Source organism: Geospiza fortis, unplaced genomic scaffold (assembly GCF_000277835.1).
Source record: "Geospiza fortis unplaced genomic scaffold, GeoFor_1.0 scaffold130, whole genome shotgun sequence".
Taxonomy (NCBI): Eukaryota; Metazoa; Chordata; class Aves; order Passeriformes; family Thraupidae; genus Geospiza; species Geospiza fortis.
In genome coordinates this window covers 7,690,126-7,708,100 of record NW_005054300.1, presented here as the reverse complement: position 1 = coordinate 7,708,100, position 17,975 = coordinate 7,690,126, and positions in this window count along the sequence as shown.

The following is a 17,975-nucleotide window of genomic DNA, read 5'->3' as shown; positions in this document are numbered from 1 at the left end:
CATATCAATTTCATGGCTGCAAAACTGTGAAGAACCCCAATGGATGAAGAAATGCAAATGATCAGTACTGACGTGGTTTCAGGGGACTTTGTGATGAACAAAATTATTAAAGATCATTGGGATAAATGGTTCTGTTCATTATGAAAGTCCCAAATTCCTCCTTGGTTCATTTGACATTAGTTGTGTGTTAGGGATAGAGGGTATATAAAAATCAGTTGTGGTCATGTGTCATTTATATTACAGACAACCTGTTAAAAACCAAAATCAACTAAAACAACAATAATAATAAAAAACTTGTAGATGCAGTATATTTTTAAAATAACATATCCCTTCAGAATTTCATTTTGATGAAATAACCCTCCAGAGCAAACGAAGTTGCTTGAAATGTGCTTGTTACTCCTGAAAAACACCGTTCAGTATCCCAATAATTATCTTATTGGGATTTGGAGGGGGTGAGATAAGTAAGTCCTTTTTGGGATGGGGTCAACAATTTTTCTTAAAAATAGATACTTTCACATTTTTTTGAAGTGACGTGTTGAATGATACTTTTTTAATTGATCCTTAATGCAACCAACATATTTTCTATTTAAGTTTTATGAAGACCAGTGGGGCTGAAAAAAGGAAATTTGACAACACAGTAATAGGTGAGAGAATTGTCTTAATGAGAATAATTGAAGATAAGGGCATGATTTTAATCTTTCTATACAAATTTGGGGACATTTTATATTAAAACTAGTAAAATGCTGGAAACACTTTATTAGTGCATCTTACTTCTGTTACCAAAAGTGTTGTCCCAGTCTCTTGATACTGTCAACATCCTGTTCAGTTTTATAGCATTACTGTGAACTGTCCATTTGGTATATCAAATACTTTCTTTGGTGTCATTTTTTGTTTTCAGTTGCATATGTGCTGATGGAGAACTCAGTCTGTTTTGCCTCGCGTGTTATGTTGGGTCTCAGTCCAGCAAAGCACTCATTAGTGCAAATAACTTTAAACATACACAAGTTCTTTACTCAAGAACAGGTGCATGTCAAATAGGGGCTCTCTAATGAGTCAGATACATCATTATTTTGGTACTTGTGTGGGTCCTTCTTGTCCTTCATGGTGTTTGGGACAGTGCAGTGCTGGGGTAGCAGTGCTACAGCACTGCTTGTGCTTCAGGTTACATCACAAAGGGTTTGCTCCTGCTTCTGGGAAGAAGGCAGAACTCAGAAGGATCAAGAACTATGCTGAAATAATGTTTATATATATAGATAGATATGTATATTCCATAATGTAGTAAAATGATAAAACAATATAAGGTGTCTCACCAACTTTACTGACTTCTGCGGAGTGGTCTGGTGCTTGGGACAGCACCCAAATAGGAAAAGGCAAGGAGCATGAAGTTCTCCTACCTCTGTAATACATAAAAGAGATGGCACTTACTCGGACAGGAGAGAGTATGTAAAGCTCTGAAGATACAAAATCTGCTTATCAGAGGTGTTAGTGAGAATTTGCTTCTTACTAAATGAGCCTGCAGGTAATGCCCTGATGTGACAGGCATGTGTGTCAAACATCAGAATCCTGGTGTAGTCAATAGGGCTGTTCTGTGATTGAATCAATGTTGGTTCTTACATTGGCTCTGAGGCCAAATTAAATGAATGCTTGACAGGGAAAGGGCCTTAAGTTGGGTTTGAGAGTCTCTTCTAACTGAGTAAATATGGTGCATTTAAAAGTTGTTTCAAAGGTTAATGGTACATGTTTCCGTATCTTTTTAATAAATTTAGTGAGAGTTTGTGATGTAACCTGTTGCCAAGGAAGGCCAATAGCATCTTTTTTAGCCTGATGAAGAGAAAAAAAAATAAATGCAGTCTAAACAAAACCAGTAAAGATGTCTCTGCTCACATTTTTCATGGATCCTTCTCATGAGGCTTTTTGCCCTCTTGTATTTCACTTTTGTTTATAGTTTTCCTTTAGTAAAAGTATTTGTATTATATATATTAAAAGTTTGACAACATAGTATAAAAATATATATTTTGGGATTTAGTATTTAAACATACCACTCTTATGGTGAATATAATGAAATGGCTCCTATTGTGTGTAAAAATAAATATATATATATTCATGGAAGTATTATCAACTCTTAACAGATTATAAATAAATTGGAATAGTAGTGTATCTAACACAAGCTCACAAATCATGTTTTCCAGAGGAAAAAATGTATACCCTCAAAGTTCTGTGACTGGATGTGGAAACCCATGTAGTTTTCCAACAACTCTTAATTGCTTTTAAGTGTTCTCCAGCATTTTACAGTTTCTGAGTTTGATATAGCAGTAAATTTTGATAAACTCAGGCATACTAATGGGTTCATTCTAATGGATCCAAAGCTGCAGTGTCTACAAGCAATAAAGAACTACCTAGAATACACTGTAATTCAATTGTAGTGCTTGTTAATTAGTTTATGTAAGAAAACATAAATTATTATTACATAACTGTAATTTTTGCAAGTGCTATTTTAAGCAGTTGATGTGGAATTGGGTGCATGTGACACAGCCAGTATGACAGAGTGCTAGAGTTATTCTGTTTACAATAAACAATCTGAATTTAATGTTTGGAGTTCTTAATTTGTTTCATTTTAATTTTTGCATACTGGTAATGTTACATCTGTCAGTCTGTGCATGTTTTTTATTAGACATTAAATGGGATTTTCTGCTCTCCAGCTGGACTAGTTTAGGCCAAATAGCATTGCTGCAGAAGTGCTCCCAGGCACTTCTTGGGGAGTTTCAGAGAACTTCCCCACACGGCATCCCACACCTCTTAGGTAGATCCACCTCTGTTGCCCTCTAAGTGTATGAGAAACTTAGTAATATAAAGGTAGAAATATTTGCACAAGACAGAATTTTAATTATCTGAAACTGTACATTTAGGGCAAGGCTGCAGCCAGACTGAATCTTACCTAGTGCAGCTTTACGGTGTTGCTTTGGAGAAATTACTTTGCCTGGTCATTTTCTTTGTTCTATGCACGCCAAAAGACTACATTTCAGAAGGTGAGGAGTGTGTGATTGTTAAAGTAGTAAATAATGTCAGTTCTAGCAGCATAAAGATACAAGTCTGAGGGGACTCCTTGAAGTAATACATGACAGTGAGTAACATTAAGAGAGACAGGTTTTGTCCTTGGCACTGGGAAGAGTGGCTGCTACTCTCAGGGGAGAAAGAAATTCCAACAGCTCACCTGGAAAATTACTTGTCCCCAACACCAGGGCTTTGTCCACTCCCAGTTGTTAGGGGTTGGTGCAAATCTTGACTTACTGACTTTACTGTCTTGTAAATCTACTTTAACTAATACTATTAGCCATAAAAGAATGCTTGAGCTTGTTCAGATTATTTAAGTGCTTGAATGTGAGCAGCCCTTATTGATAATGTGTTCCACAGTATAATCATAGTGTCTGGAAAAGTGTTACACACCTTTTTAACTTCATTTATTATTATCTAGCTCTTGTTTTAAAACAGGATCAGCAGAATTTTACCTTTTCTTGCCTACTTAACTGGTTAGTGTGCTTTTACTGTAGGTCTGCTGTAAAGTGAAAAACCATTATCTTTTATGTTTTTGTACATTTTTCCCATGTTCTTTCAGTAGGTGACCATTGAGCTGACATGGTCATCTACAGTGACACTGGGGCCTTTGCTAGAGCTCATACCTAACGTAATATTCAAATCCAGCTCTGAAATATTTGGTTTGCAAGTCAGTTTTAAATATTGTTGCTAATACAAGGCACCTCTGGGTATTTTAAAGCCAGAAGAGATCAGAAAGTCGGGCCCCTTTTGTACCTTGGAATTTTAAAAGAAGCCAGGCCTATACAGATTCTGCTGAAAGGCTTTTATTTGAAACGTTTCTATTTACCATTCAAAGAATATAAGTTACAGTATATGTTGTGGGTGGAACATAATGGTAATAGTGGGTGAAATTTGAATTGCAGTTCAAAGGAGCAAAGTGTACAAGGCCTAAGGCCCAGGAGATTGTCACAATTAAATCAACTTACTTGAACTAGCATCTAAACAGAATTTAAGAAAAATATTTATGGCTTTCTAAATTAACATTTCTTAGCCCAAGTGCAGCATTAAAGGATGTGGACATTGCACTGCTTAGCATTTGCCACTGTTAATTTTTAAGACTGTCTTTAGTGGTGCAGTGCAAAATTCCCAGTTAAATTCCTTGACTGTGGAATGGGTGGGGGAAGATACAATGGATGGGATTTCTCCAAGTGCAAGGAAATGACCAGGCTTAGCCTTTGGGAAGCTCCAGAGAGAGGCATCCAAGTTTAAATCCTACATCTTTCTGAGGATTTGCCACCACTTTACTGGGTGTCAGATGTGCTTCCTTCTGCATCAGATTTCTGTTACAGATTTTCACTGTCTGCTCAGCTTTCTTTTCAAAAAGGGAAGCAAGGAGTTGTGGTACTTCTCCAGTGACTACCAAAGGCTTGTAAAATTTCACTGGAGCAGCAGCTGGAACTCAGGACCCTTTCCAGCCCTCCCCCCACCCATACACAGAACTGGGTGTCGTGTGGTACATTTGGGCTCAAACACACATCTGCTCTGGTGGGGAACACTTACAGAATCAGCTCAGGTTCCACAGAGGGCAGTGAGGAGGTCCTCAGCCTGTTAGTAACCTGGAAAGTGGGAAGAACAGGCTAGTGAAGAATCTAATAGAAAATGGAAATGAGGTTGATGCTGTGGTAACTTCAGCTAACCACTGTGTTGTGTATAGAAGAGCATATGTTTAATATGAAGTCTGTTGTAAAGGATGGACTCCTGTGATGGCAGAGAAGGAAGACGAGCTATTTGTGAGTTCCAGGCAGATGTAGGAGACCAATACTAGTGCATTTTACATGGTTAAGGCTGAGTCATTTCAGAGCATGTGCAGAAATGGTATTGTGGGGTATTGAATGTAGAAAATCTGGGTGTGCAGATGTCAGTGAAAAGGCAGCCCTTTGAAGATGTAAATTTTAGGTGTGATGCCTTTTAGTGTACAGAGATCTTAGAAATTTCCTGAGTAGTACTAAAAGTGGTGCACTTGACAAGGCAATGTTGGAACTAGTGTAAAACACCAGAAATATGTAAACATTTCACAGTAATAGTGCTTAAAAATGGTTCACTTAGTCTTTTTTAAACTTTCCAGCTGGCTTTGGAATGAATTAAGTTTAGCAGGACAAATTTTAACCCAAACAGTTATTTGTACATGTATGTGAAAGCCAGGGAAGTTCACAGGCTTAGTGCCCATCAGTGCTCTGGAGTCAGTCACCTGTCAAAAAGTTCAGCACCTCCTCACTTTATCCCATTGGCATTACAGCCTGCTAAGAGTTCTGCAGGGCCTGAGGCATAGAAGTGTTTTTAACAACCAATTTCTTAAAACCCATTAGTCCAAGTGAAGTTATTTGTTTTGACTGGGAGATACCTATATCGTTCACTGGCACATACCTGTTAAGACGGAAGTTTCGAGAGTCTGAAAAATCTATGCAAATAATTCTGTTCACAGATTATTTCCAGATAAGATTGTAGGAAGAGAAAGTAATAGTGACAATTCTGCAGCATTAAATGTATTTTTGGAAGACAGGAATCTGTATATATAACTTGATCTGTCATCTCCACAAGCTGATTGCTTAGTTCTGCCACTCTGTGTGTCACCTTCAAAGGCAGAGATGGCTGCTGCTCACCTCACCTTGCGTGACATCTCCCTGCCCAGGTGAGGTGAGCAGACACTGCCATTTACACACCAGCCCAAAGTGTCACTGGTGTCCCTTTAGCACTGGCACACACTGTGTGCAGGCATCATGCATGTGCCCTAGGATATATTTTCCGTGATTAGAGTTTGTCTTCTAACCCTGGGAAGCTTTACCCATGAAGTTAAACAAAGATGGCACCTACAGTATGTCCAAGCCTGGAGAGCCACCCTGGGCTGCTGCTGGAGCTCAGCAAAGTGGGAGATTGAAGCAAGTAAAATGATTGCAGAAATAATTTGAAAGCAGGTGCTACTCAACTGCAGCAGGAGACATCTGCTGATGTATGCACAACATGATTCTATTGCTGTGAATAAGCTAAGAAAAATGTACCTTATGTAGCCTTTCCCTGGAAGTAGGAAGAGTAGAATATTTAAGAGTGGAATGGCTTGTAGGCTCTGTGTAACTTGAAGAATGCATATATAAAGAATGCTTGTAGTTTGGATTGTCCACTTGCATTTAAATGTCAGTAATTGTTAGTTTAAAGATGCTATGAATGTGAAAATGCAAAAGATTGTATTGAGCTCAATGTATACAAAGTGTAAGTGTGAGCTGGGCTGCTGGCCCACACTGTGAGCCACTTCATAAAAATGATGTTGAAATGGAAGATAATGCATATGAGTTGCATGCCATTTTGCACTTCTTGTCTGATAACCATGTCTGTCTGTCATGTCATTGTGTAAAAATTATAAATTCCTGGGAAAAGGGGTCGTGTTACTGTGTGAACTACCAATGCACAACTGTGGTGCTGTACAGCTAATAATATGTGTTAGGCTTTTTTTAAATGTTGAGTAATTTAGAGTGAAGACAAGACCTTAATTTCAGGACAGTGTCTAAACAGTCCTAATTTTCTTTGAAAGCAACAGAATAAAATTATCAGAATTTCTCATTGACTTTATTAGCTCTACATTTTCTACCCAACAGACACACACAAAAAAAAAAGGCAGTTGAGATAATTGATAACTAAATCCTTAAGCTGGCCTGACAGCTGGAGTAAATGTGTTGCCTTGTAGTGTACTGATAGCCCTAGATTACAGAATATGTATATCTTAACAATGGTTTTGGCATAAACTCTTGGCTGGTCATTTAAAATAATCTTAAATACTTTTTGAATAGCTAATAGTCCTGGAAGCCTTGCGACATTGATGTCTTTGTTTTGATCTGAAATCCACTTACAGGATAGAAATATTACACAAGTATCTATATAGATAGATACATTCTTTCTTGGATAGAAATAATCGGAGTCTCACAGTTTCACAGATTGGTGGACTGAGCTTTAATTTGGCAATGGTGTCACAGAGATCTGTGATAGAGATGTTACAAAGATGCCAGAGGAGCTGCCTTGCTAATCCCCTGGAGCCACCATACACCATGCAAGCAAAACAATAATGTCTGTCTTTTGTGCATACTTTTGTGAAGTATGCATTTGTAGTGTAATGAATCTGGCACTTTTTCTTAAGCTGAAGTAAGTAATATGCCTCCTCAAAACTATGTGGAAAGATTTAATAGATCTGGTTGACCAGCAGCTCAGAGGAAGCAGTTGTTCAGAAAATTGATTGCAACTCAAAATCAAAGCCAATTGTCAATTTATGTGTATAATAAATAAGACTATAAGGGATAGCACAGTTAATAAATTATTCTACTTAGGCTGGTGGTAATTTCTGGTGCACTGAACATGCTGAGGTGGCCCCAGAAGCCATACTAGAAATGTCCTGGCAGCACTGCATAGTCCTGGTGCTCTGGCATTGCAGGAGAGAGTGCCCAGTTTGGGGAGCTGTAATGAGAGTGGGGAGCACTGCAGCACCCACAGAGCCCCAGCAGCTCAGCACTGTTTGTGATGTTTCTTCCTGGTCCTGAAAGTGAGAATGGCCAAAGCTCTCAGGAGAGGAGAGTGATCCTGCCTTTACTGGCCCCTGGCAATCTTGGATGCTTTGGGCAAGTGTAAAGTTCTGTTCTTGAGCAGCAACTCCATCAAGTCACATTTCCTTACTCAACAGGTCTTTCCTTTGGCTCAATTTAATGTCACATGTTACTACCTTTTTCTTGTCAAAAAGGAAGTTTAATATATCTCCTCTTTTGCAGTATTTATAGTGCATTAATTAAAGCTATTTCCAACCAGTTACCTGTGCCTGCAGGTAATGGATGTGCATAAGTATTTGAAATTGCTAGTCACATCTAGTTCTTCATCTTTGAAATGAACAACAGAACTGGGTGTTTTATTTATGGTGATGCAAGAGAGTGAAAGACCTGAAGTATGAATTTTGGGGTCACTTGTTGAGTCTTTTGAGCTGGCACTTCCCAAAATATTTTTGAAAGTCAAGTAGAAGTGACTTACTGGACAGTAAATTTTGAACTCTTTAGTGCCATTTTAATAGTAATAAATAAAGGAGCAGGACTGTAGGCTTAAATTTTCAGAGGAATGTGCAAGTGCATGATGTAGTTGTACATACTCAATAATTAGTTCCTGCTGTTTGACCAGGCTAGAGTAAGGGAAGACTAGGAAAGGAAGAATTAATTTTTTTGGGCTGGGTTTTTTCTTTTGTTAGATTTTCTTATCTGTTTCAAAGGTCAGAATATGCTATGCAAGAAAATAAGTAAAATCTAATATCTTAATTTTTGGAAAGTGCAAAGTTTTTAAACACGTATATTTTAATTTTTTAATGAGAAGCTTAATTTTTGTTGCTTGGAAAACAGCATATCAGAGTAAAAACGTCAGCCTAAATGATATACCATGAAACAAGAAGCTTTTGTGGTACCTTTCTTTCACACTGTAATTAAAATTCTTCTTGGTGCTATACGATACAAGGTTTGCTGTTCTTCCCTGTAACAATGTGAAGAATTGTGCATCTCACTGTTATGCATGAAAATTATTTCCCTCGTTCCGCAGACAAAAATCGTGTTTGTACGATTCTACAGATAAAAACCCAAACGGAACTTGAATGCCTAATCAGAGAAAATAAATAACTTTTAAATCGCAGAACTAGTCCCGGTGTGTATTTTCTAAGGAGCAGGACGGCGTCACGTCCTTATCTCCACTCGCGCTGCCCGTACCCCTCACTCCCGTCTTCCCGAGGTTTTCCAGGCCAGGCCCGGGGGCTGCCCCGGCTCTGCCTTCCCCTCACGCTGAGGGCCCGGCGGGAGCAGTCCCGGGGCGCTGCGGGCGGGCAGCGGCGGGGCCGCGGCCTCCATTCGTCACCGCCCCTGGCCCTGAGGGGTGCCCGTGAGTTACCGGGGCCGTGTGAGGCGGCACCGAGCGCGGCCGCCGCTCTGCCCTGCTCCCTTCTCTGAGGGCAGAACTGAACCTGCCCAGGAGGCTGTGCTGGGGCACTGCTTGGCACTGCGACAGCTGCCACTGCAGGGACACGCATGGAGACAACAGCGGTTTTGCCTACGGAGCAGGTTTGAGGGAGAGTGTCGCACAGGCGGCTGAGGGGAACAGAGAACGGCTCTGGTGTGTCCCGGCGTTTGGCATAATGGAGCCTTGATGGTAGCGTGCTTGTAGCACAGACCGGAAGGTGCAATTGCCAGGTGCTCAAGCGAGGGAAAAGGGTCAGTGCGGCACAGCTTTCGTCCCGTGGCACCTGGTGACACCAGGCGCGTTATCTGGCGGGGCACACACGGGCCCGTCACGTGCAGGACGCGTGTGCCCGGGCGATAAGGGCCCAGCGCTGCCGCTGCCCGCGCCGCAGAGCAGCGAGAGGCTGAGGGACGGACTCGCTCCTGCCTCGCACGGTGACAGACCCACTGTCTTCTCTTCCCCACCATCCCCTCCCTGTCTCCCATCCACGTCCTTCTCCTCCGGCCAGACTCAGTCCTTATCTCCTCAGCCATTTGTCACCTGCCTCCTTCAGCCCATGTGTGATCATCCCCCCACAGCGTGCTGCAGCTCCCGGCTCCCTGTCACAGATTAATGCCCGCCAGCTCTCATGCGCTTTGCTCAGTGACGGCTCGGTCCCCACCCTCTTTGTCCTTCCTTCATTACATGTGTTGCTAAAGCCACGTTTTATATTTTGCCTTGGAGTAGGACAGGATAAGCAGGGAAGACACCAAGAGCTGTGGAGGACAGCCTTTTTGCTTTCAGGTCCAGCCATACAGCACTGCAGGTGGTGATAAGGTGCTAAGATCCATCTCTTCTCTTAATGTGGCCCTTAAAAAACCCCAAACCCTTGGGAAATTGCAATTCATTTTCATCCAATCCCACCTAAGCAGCTTCAACATTCGAATTTTCAGGGTGTTTGGAAGATTTCTCATACAATTCATTGAGCACACCAATCAATCTGAATTCTTCCCTAGCATCTAATTTTCAATTCCCTGCTTAAAACTGTAGGACTGTCGGGGATCTACTAGCACTTCCCATAAAGTGTCCAAACTATGCCAGAAGAACTCTTCCATAGTTGCTCACTGAGGCCACAGATCATGGTGTTTGAAGCTCAGTATGAATCTTAGCAATTGGAAACATGATCTTATTAAAGGAATTACCAGGCAACCAGGTAATTCCTTTAATAAGATCATGCTTCCACATTCCTGTGTCAGGTGGAAGTAGAGGAGGAGGACAAGGAAAGAACTCTGGCAGAACTCTGTAACTTAAGGCTGACATACTCTTGAATGGAATCAAGGGTATGATAGCAGATGTGCAGATTGCAGATCCTGCACATCTGCCTTCCCAAAGTCTGTATAACAGCCTCCTGTTGGCTCCAGACTGCCCAAGGGGGAGCAGTGAGGATGCATAGGCGTGTGCAGGCACGCGAGCACTGAGGGAAGAGCAGCAGCACGAGCCTTAGGACAGTGCAAGAACAGAAACTGGCAGCAGTATCTCATTAACTGCACAATTTGCACAGTGAGCAAAGAACAGAATTACAGAGCCACAGGCCCCTTCCTCTGTGCTTTGCCATGCAGCAGCACCTTCCTTTTCCCCTGGGTCAGACTTTTCTGCTGGGTGTGAGCATCCCTGGGCTGCACCTGCTGTGGTGACTTGCTAATACATCTGCTTGGAAGAGATGCCTTGTTTGCACATTGAAAGGATAAACTGCTTATCCTGTTTTCTGTAATTCTGTCACAGAGAGAAAAAGCTCATCTGACTGGTTTAACTTAAGGGTAAATACAAGGCAATGTGGTTGAAGGAGATAGAAAATGGAGGAGGGACTCTGAATCAGCTGACTTGTATTTAAAGGCTTTATTCTGCTTGCTCTCCCTTTCTAAAAATATTTTTTCTGGTTTGGAGAAATAATATATAAATGATACCCTGGCAAGAAGTGCATAAAATCTGACAGATGAATAAGTTGCACTCTCCAGAGCTGTAAGCTTGAAAAGAACATTGCAGAGATAATGAATGTTCCTGGCTTGAGAGAAATCCTGTCCATTAGAAATATACTTCTCTGAAGATTGATCTAAACTTTTGAGCTTTCAGCTCTTTGAGATTTGAAAAAAAAAAAAACATTTATTTAATTTCCCATTCACCAAAATTGAATAACACTGCAGTTGGTGATTTAAAATGTTGTTAAATTAATTATGACATTTTGTTAAATTCCCTTTTGTCTTTCCTTCGTCCGTTTTTTATTTCAAAGGCCTCAGTAATAGGCAAAGTGTATCACCCCAGTAGAGATGAGAGATGAGTCAGAGATTTGTCAGCTTGAATGGCCTTAGACCTGCACTTATCCCTGCTGACTACCCAGATGCAAGTCTGAAGTGATGTTACTTGCATCTTAAAGAGCAAGACTGAGAAAACTCAAGCTCCCTTGCTCAGCTTTGTTCTGACCTTCTCTGCTACAGCCTGTCATGGCAAACAGGTCAGATTCACACTCACAGAGCTGTAATAAATAAGCTAAATCTGGCAGCAAAGGAAATAGTGAGAAGGGGTGAGTCTGAAGGGTGGTTTCATGAGTGACTGCATCAGTCTCATGGCTGTATGGGGAGGATCAGGTGTGCATCTGCACCCTCCTTTCCAGCCACCCACCTCACATTACTGGGCCTCAGGCAGGAGCTGGGAATGGGCAACTCAAACAACTCCTGCTAGGAAGGACAGTACAAATCATCAGTACCCTGGCTCAGCTTAAACCATGCCCCTGCCCATGCAGATTTATGGGAAGTCTAATATGATGTTACACACAGTATGAAAAGAGTAGATGAATCTGTTGTTCCAGCATCTTTCTTCATTCACTTTTAAATTCAACTCTGTAAATCTGAAGTCTCCTTAAATTTTCCAGTAGCAGTTACATAAGTAACAGCATTAGCCATGAATGTACAGCCCTACTTGCAATCCTGGACACGATTATGGCACAGATTTCTATGACTTTGCAATATGAGAGTGAAATCTGTACACAAACAGCTGCTTTTGAAGCTGGACTAGGCAGCTGCCTGAGTCAGGCCTTTGACAGACAGACTGTGCTGCCAGCCTCTGCCCCTCCCACCCAGCACGTGAGCTCCAGTGCAGTAATTTGGTCAAAGCTGCATCAAATATTAATGCTTCAGACCACAGGCACTGTTCAGACCACCGTGACCCTTTCATATGATCTGCCTCATATCCACCATGCAAACCAAACATGCTACCCGTACTGAAACAAGAAAAGCCTGCAGCCATGACTTAGAGAATACACGGTAGGGAAGGAAATTACTGCTGTGCTGACAAGAGGCCTCAAAGCCTCTTAGGATGTGGTACATAGATTTGCAACATTTCAAATTTCAGCTGAAGACAAATTTCTCTGCTTTTCTGTATCATATAGCTAATTTTTGTGTCATCCCTGCAATTCTGTTGTTCTGTGGCATGATTTACAGCAAGCTATTTATAGGACTAAAATAACTGCCAGCTTGCAGAAAGGACACATTTTCTCCTGTATGTGATGGGATTAGAAGACTGTTAGAAGATTCCTCTCCCAAAATGGACAGCAGGATATGGATGCCTGTACAGGAAAGGTGGAAAGATTTGTTTCTTACTCTGGTTTTTTGTTGTCTCCTATTCTTGAACAGGTGAATTTTATTTTCAGGATTTTGTATTTGGTTTCTGATTTAGGTTTGCCATGTTGTATACTCATATCATCAATGCACCTAATATTACAGCTGATGACTATTTTTAATTATGAGAATGATTGCTGCCATATAAATTTCCCTGAGATGCCATTCTTCATTTAAAAAGGCAGGCACATGTTTTGCTACTCCACTCATCTGCCTGTTGGTGCACTGGAGCAAAATTTATTTCTGAGAAATGGGCTTTGCATATTTTTATATATCCTTTTAACACTTCATTAATTTGAAGCATCTTTTGGTGAGAGAGCGTATCAAGAGGCTAAACAGTAATTACCTCCCACAAATCACCTATCCTATCCTTGGTAGAATAAGCCACCAGTGTTTGGTGGCAACCCCTTCATGATGAAACAGAATGCTGGATTTATGAGGTACAATCCAAAGATAGCTGTTATTGAGACAAGACTTCACACACCTGAAATGCAAGTTTAAACCAAAATGAGTTCATATTTTGGGCTTATAGAGAAAGGTGAAGGCTAGAACAAACATCTACTGAAGAAAATAGTGCATGCTCATCACCTTGAGGCTTGCAAGCAGATTCAAAAAATCTCAGCTCAACAGCAGGTACCCACATAAGGGAAAAAAGAGCCCTTCCCTTAGGAGTTAGTCCTCAGACTAACAACATCCTGCTGCTTTTGAGAGAGGAGTTATCCCTGGAACACTGCATTTGCATTGTGTCTGCTAACGTCAAGGCTTAGCACAGGACAAAAACATCATGAATTTAGCAGAAGTACTAATTCAGATAAGTACAGGCTCAGCTGTTGCTAAATTGGCAATTATAACTAGATAGTCTCTGCTCCCCTGCTATCATCATTGTCGGCGCTGAAGTGTTGTCTCAGTTCAGCGAGTATTCTATTTTCTAAGCTCTCATTTGTCTTCTGTTTGACAGCTTACAGTGATTTTGTTTAGCTGTACTGATGAACTGCTGTCAATGGAAAAACTCCAGCCACCAGAGGCATATGAGGATTAGCCAAAATGTACAATTCCTACACAGTTGGAAAATGGGGAGATTAACTATAAAAGGACTGAACCAGAATATGAGATCAGATCATCTTCTCAGATACTGCATGTGTTCAGGATTGCAAATGCATATCCAACTATCTTTATCTCTGACCTTTTAAAATAACTTTCCAGCACTACTGCAGCTACTGGCAGGAGCAGCAGAAGCCAGAAAAAGAAAACAGTGCCGGCAAGTCCAGCATTTTACCTGCTGGGGACCTAGATCTTTCAGCTGGTGCAGAATTCTGAATTCCAGCATCTGCTCTAGGCTTACATTGCTGTGATAAGGAGGGACAATCTTGTTCTAGACATTAGATGAAATCGGAATCTCTTTTTTCCAAGCAGTTGCTACAGTTCCAGAATTCTGCCACAATGCTCTCATTTCCATCTTTTGTTACTCTGCACACTCTGAGGCCAACCTGGCTTCTGTAAAGTTGTACAGTTGTCTGTCTGCATTGGTGTCAGAGCCTTATAATGCACCACTAGAGGATTTTTAAAACATAATACCTTCTGGGAAGAAAGAGGCCATGAAGCTTGTTCCATAGGTCAGATCAAAGCACATACCAGCCAGCTCAGCTGTTTGCATTTCAGTTCTGCTCTCCTGGTACAGCCATGGCACCCTGTGCCCTTGGTGCCTCTGACTGCTGGGCAGTCTGGCTGCAGGACAGGGGCACTGCTGGGCACTGCAGCTGCTTCCTGGGGAGGCAACTGAGTCCAAAGGCTGGAGCATCAGGGTCTCACCTGAAACATTCCCAACAGCATCCAGCAATCATGTGGAAAGTAGCAATGGGCAAGGTGCAGTAGAATTTGAAGCATCAGGTGGCATATCCATCCATGACTCATACAGTCACAATTACTGTTTGTGCATCTGCTTGTCCAGGACACATCATTCATTAGCTGTGTAACTGCACCTTAAACCAGCTGAAATTTAATCTGCAACAACATCCAGCTGTGATAGATTTGTCAGAGGTGCTGGAGGAATCCCAGTCCTCTGTCATTGAGAGCTTATGTTGACAGGTGGTTGCTTTTTTTCTATAGATGGAAGAGGGCATTTGTAGGACTTCTGGGACTGAAAAACCAGATTGTGGAGCTAAAAGTGGCCCTGCAGTCAGTCACTGCCTGTAGTCATCACCTCGTACACTTGAGTCACCTGCAGATTTTGTCCCAAGTGGTTCTTCCCAAGCTCCTGCTGTGCAGCAGTGCTGCTTCCTCCAGCCAGTGGGACCCAAAAAGGTGAAGAGAGCAGAATTGCAAGGGCAGCATGGCCAAGGTACCTGGCTTCCACTCTGGGTCTCACTTTTGGTTTGGCATTAGTTTTGAACAAAAAGGCAAGGTTTGTGTGTGTGTGTGAGCATGGGTGTCGTGGTTTATCTAATACTGATTAAATGTTAAATTTTTAAAATGCAAATAGATTTTAAAAGACAAAATTGCACTACTCAAGACAGCACCAAATTCACCTGTTAACAAGTATTAGAATTTAATTTCATTGTACAGTCTCTCCTTCTGCTTCCTTACCGACTGGACAGGGAATGTCAAGTGTTGTTACTGTATTTTGATGGCAATACTGTTGTGTTCCTCCATAAGTCAATTAGTAAAAAAAGATAATCAACTTTTAAAAAAGGGTTGTTACAGAAAAAAGTATATTTTGAAGCCATCTAATTACATCTCAAAAATGCAATCATAAGAAAAGAATTTGCTTTTAGAATACAAGGTATGTTACAATGCAAAAATACACTTCTGGAGTCTGCCTACCATGAGCCATGTAATTGTGGTGTATATTTGACTTACCCTTGTTACGTTTCAGCATATTTATTTGCTTTTTGACTGGAGCAGAACTGCCACATGCTGATCAATTCAGCTTGCTTATGCCTTTTGTGCCTCTCCTGGGGTGTGCAATATGAAAAGCCTTGTTGTTTTAAAAACAGAATAGCACCAAACCAAAACTAAAAATCACCCTCCAAGCTGCACATCATGGCTGATGCAGAAATACTCCATTTCTCCTGGTCCTGTTCATAGGTCTGCCAATGTGTTTTAACACTGGCTCAGTGGATGCCATTCACAAGGTGCGAGGAAAGGATTACATGACTTCCCAGATGATGATTATGCAGCTGCCAAAAGGGATGAATTCATCCTAAGCACTACTTTTTAAAATGCTTTGTTAATTTGCTCATGAGGAATATCCAGATGCAGCTGATTACCCTGTAATGAGGTTCCTAAATCTGACAGTCTAACAGGCTTTTGAAGGTGTCCAGCTTATTACACAGAATGATTTTTTATTACTTTTTCTAAGCACTTCATATGTGGATGCCATAAATGGGTGTACTTCTCAATAATGAGACAGTCTAAGGGAGGTTTATGGGAGTTAATTAATGTGGTAACAAGGAAAAAGAAGATAACCATGAAAGACACCTTCTGCTTGTCAGCTGGAGGTTTGCAAATAGTTCCTTATGTAACATCTGAATGCCAGATGCAATAAAAAAGGACTGGGCCATCATTTTGAAATAAGAAGCCGGTAACATGAGTTACTATATGCACCTCACAGAGTTTTGGGAGGCTTTGGCACTCTTGTTTCCTTTTCTAAGAATATTTTGTAGTTCCATTAGCTGCAAGGCAGAGGTTTATCCCTATCTTGGTACTTGGTTGAAAAGACCAAGGCACAGAGAGCTCAGTGCAAGAAGCCACATGATGCTGCCTCTTGCAGAGCATGGACTCAAGACTCGTGCCCCGTGCTGCTCAGATTTTTGAAGACACAAAATTATTTCCCTCACATGTGGGGCAACTTCCATCATCTGTTGCTGGAATCAGCACTGTTTCCCCAGATGCTACTAGTAAAGCTGGTTTAGTTTTTCTTGGTCCTAATCTGTAGATTAGGGCAAAATATTTCTGTGGGCTGCTAATAATTCTACTCTTCAGTGTTACATAAAGGGATTTCAACACACAGTGTGTGTCATTTAGCTCAGTGAGAACTGAAATGCTGGAGGAATGTTATAGACTATCTATGGTCACTTACTCTGACTCTACCCAGAGAGCTTCTGGCCTCAAGGCTCAGGAAATACACATAGGTTTTCTGTCATTTGGCATACAGTACCCCTATGTAAATGTTGTACCTGTACTTCAAAATTAAAAAAAAAAGGATGTAATGAGTCTTAGCACTTTTGTGCCCCTTTAGAAAGGAAAATAAAAAATCGGTGTTAAAAAAGGATCTAAAGCTGAAAAAATAAATGGAAGCAGCCATACTTTTGAAATCACTTGTGAATTTACTCTTTAATTTTATCTGCATTTTAATTAATCTTTGAAATGAGATGGGAAAAGCAACCTAATTATAAGTAAGGTGCTATGTAGCATAAATCCATAGCACAATTCTGTGTCTGCAGTAGGACACACTTGGGGCTTGGTAATGGGGGAAGGTCAGTTATATTCCCCAGTACAGAATTTATGCTAAGTGGAAAGCACTTTCTTTTTCACAGTACCTTGAAATTTAAAAACATGCTGGGGTAGAGAATCCTGCTGTTAAAAGATGCCATTTGCTTTTTCAAAAGAAACCAACACAAGAACACAATAACAACTGTTTTGCATTTGAAAGGTACCAAAAAAATTTTAAACCCTGAAATCTTTGTTTAATGAAATTCAAACTGAAGTATTTTTATAGGTTACCATCAATTTTCTATGCTCCTCTCAGCAATTCCAAAAGAATTGCTCTTGTCTTTGGTTAGAAGAAATCCCACTAGCCTTTCATAGTTTCATGCTAAAGGAATTGGGTCTGAGTCTCAGATTCTGTATGTCAAAATGACATTTTCTTCTATTTCTGTTTTTATTCCTACACACATCCCCCCTACCCCAAATGCCTTTCATCATGTACCTTGCATTCCATAGAGCTACTGCAGTGCTCTTGATCCAGAGGCAGTTATTGTAATATTTTATCTATACTTAACCAACATCTGTCTTGGATTAATAAAATAAAATACATAAAGCCCCTGAACCTGAAGTACAAACATACTGGATAAGCAGGACTTTCCTCCTGCACTGTGGTCTTGTTTGAAACAGAATAAAGCCACAGAAATGCAGCAAAGTATGATTAGTAACAAACTCTGAACTATCCAAGGGAACGATCTAGGTTAACCTAGAACTGTGCAAGAGAGGTAATGTGGTTGAGACTTTCTTCCATCAAGTTAGTCAAACAGTTCTGAACCAGCCATTTTGCTG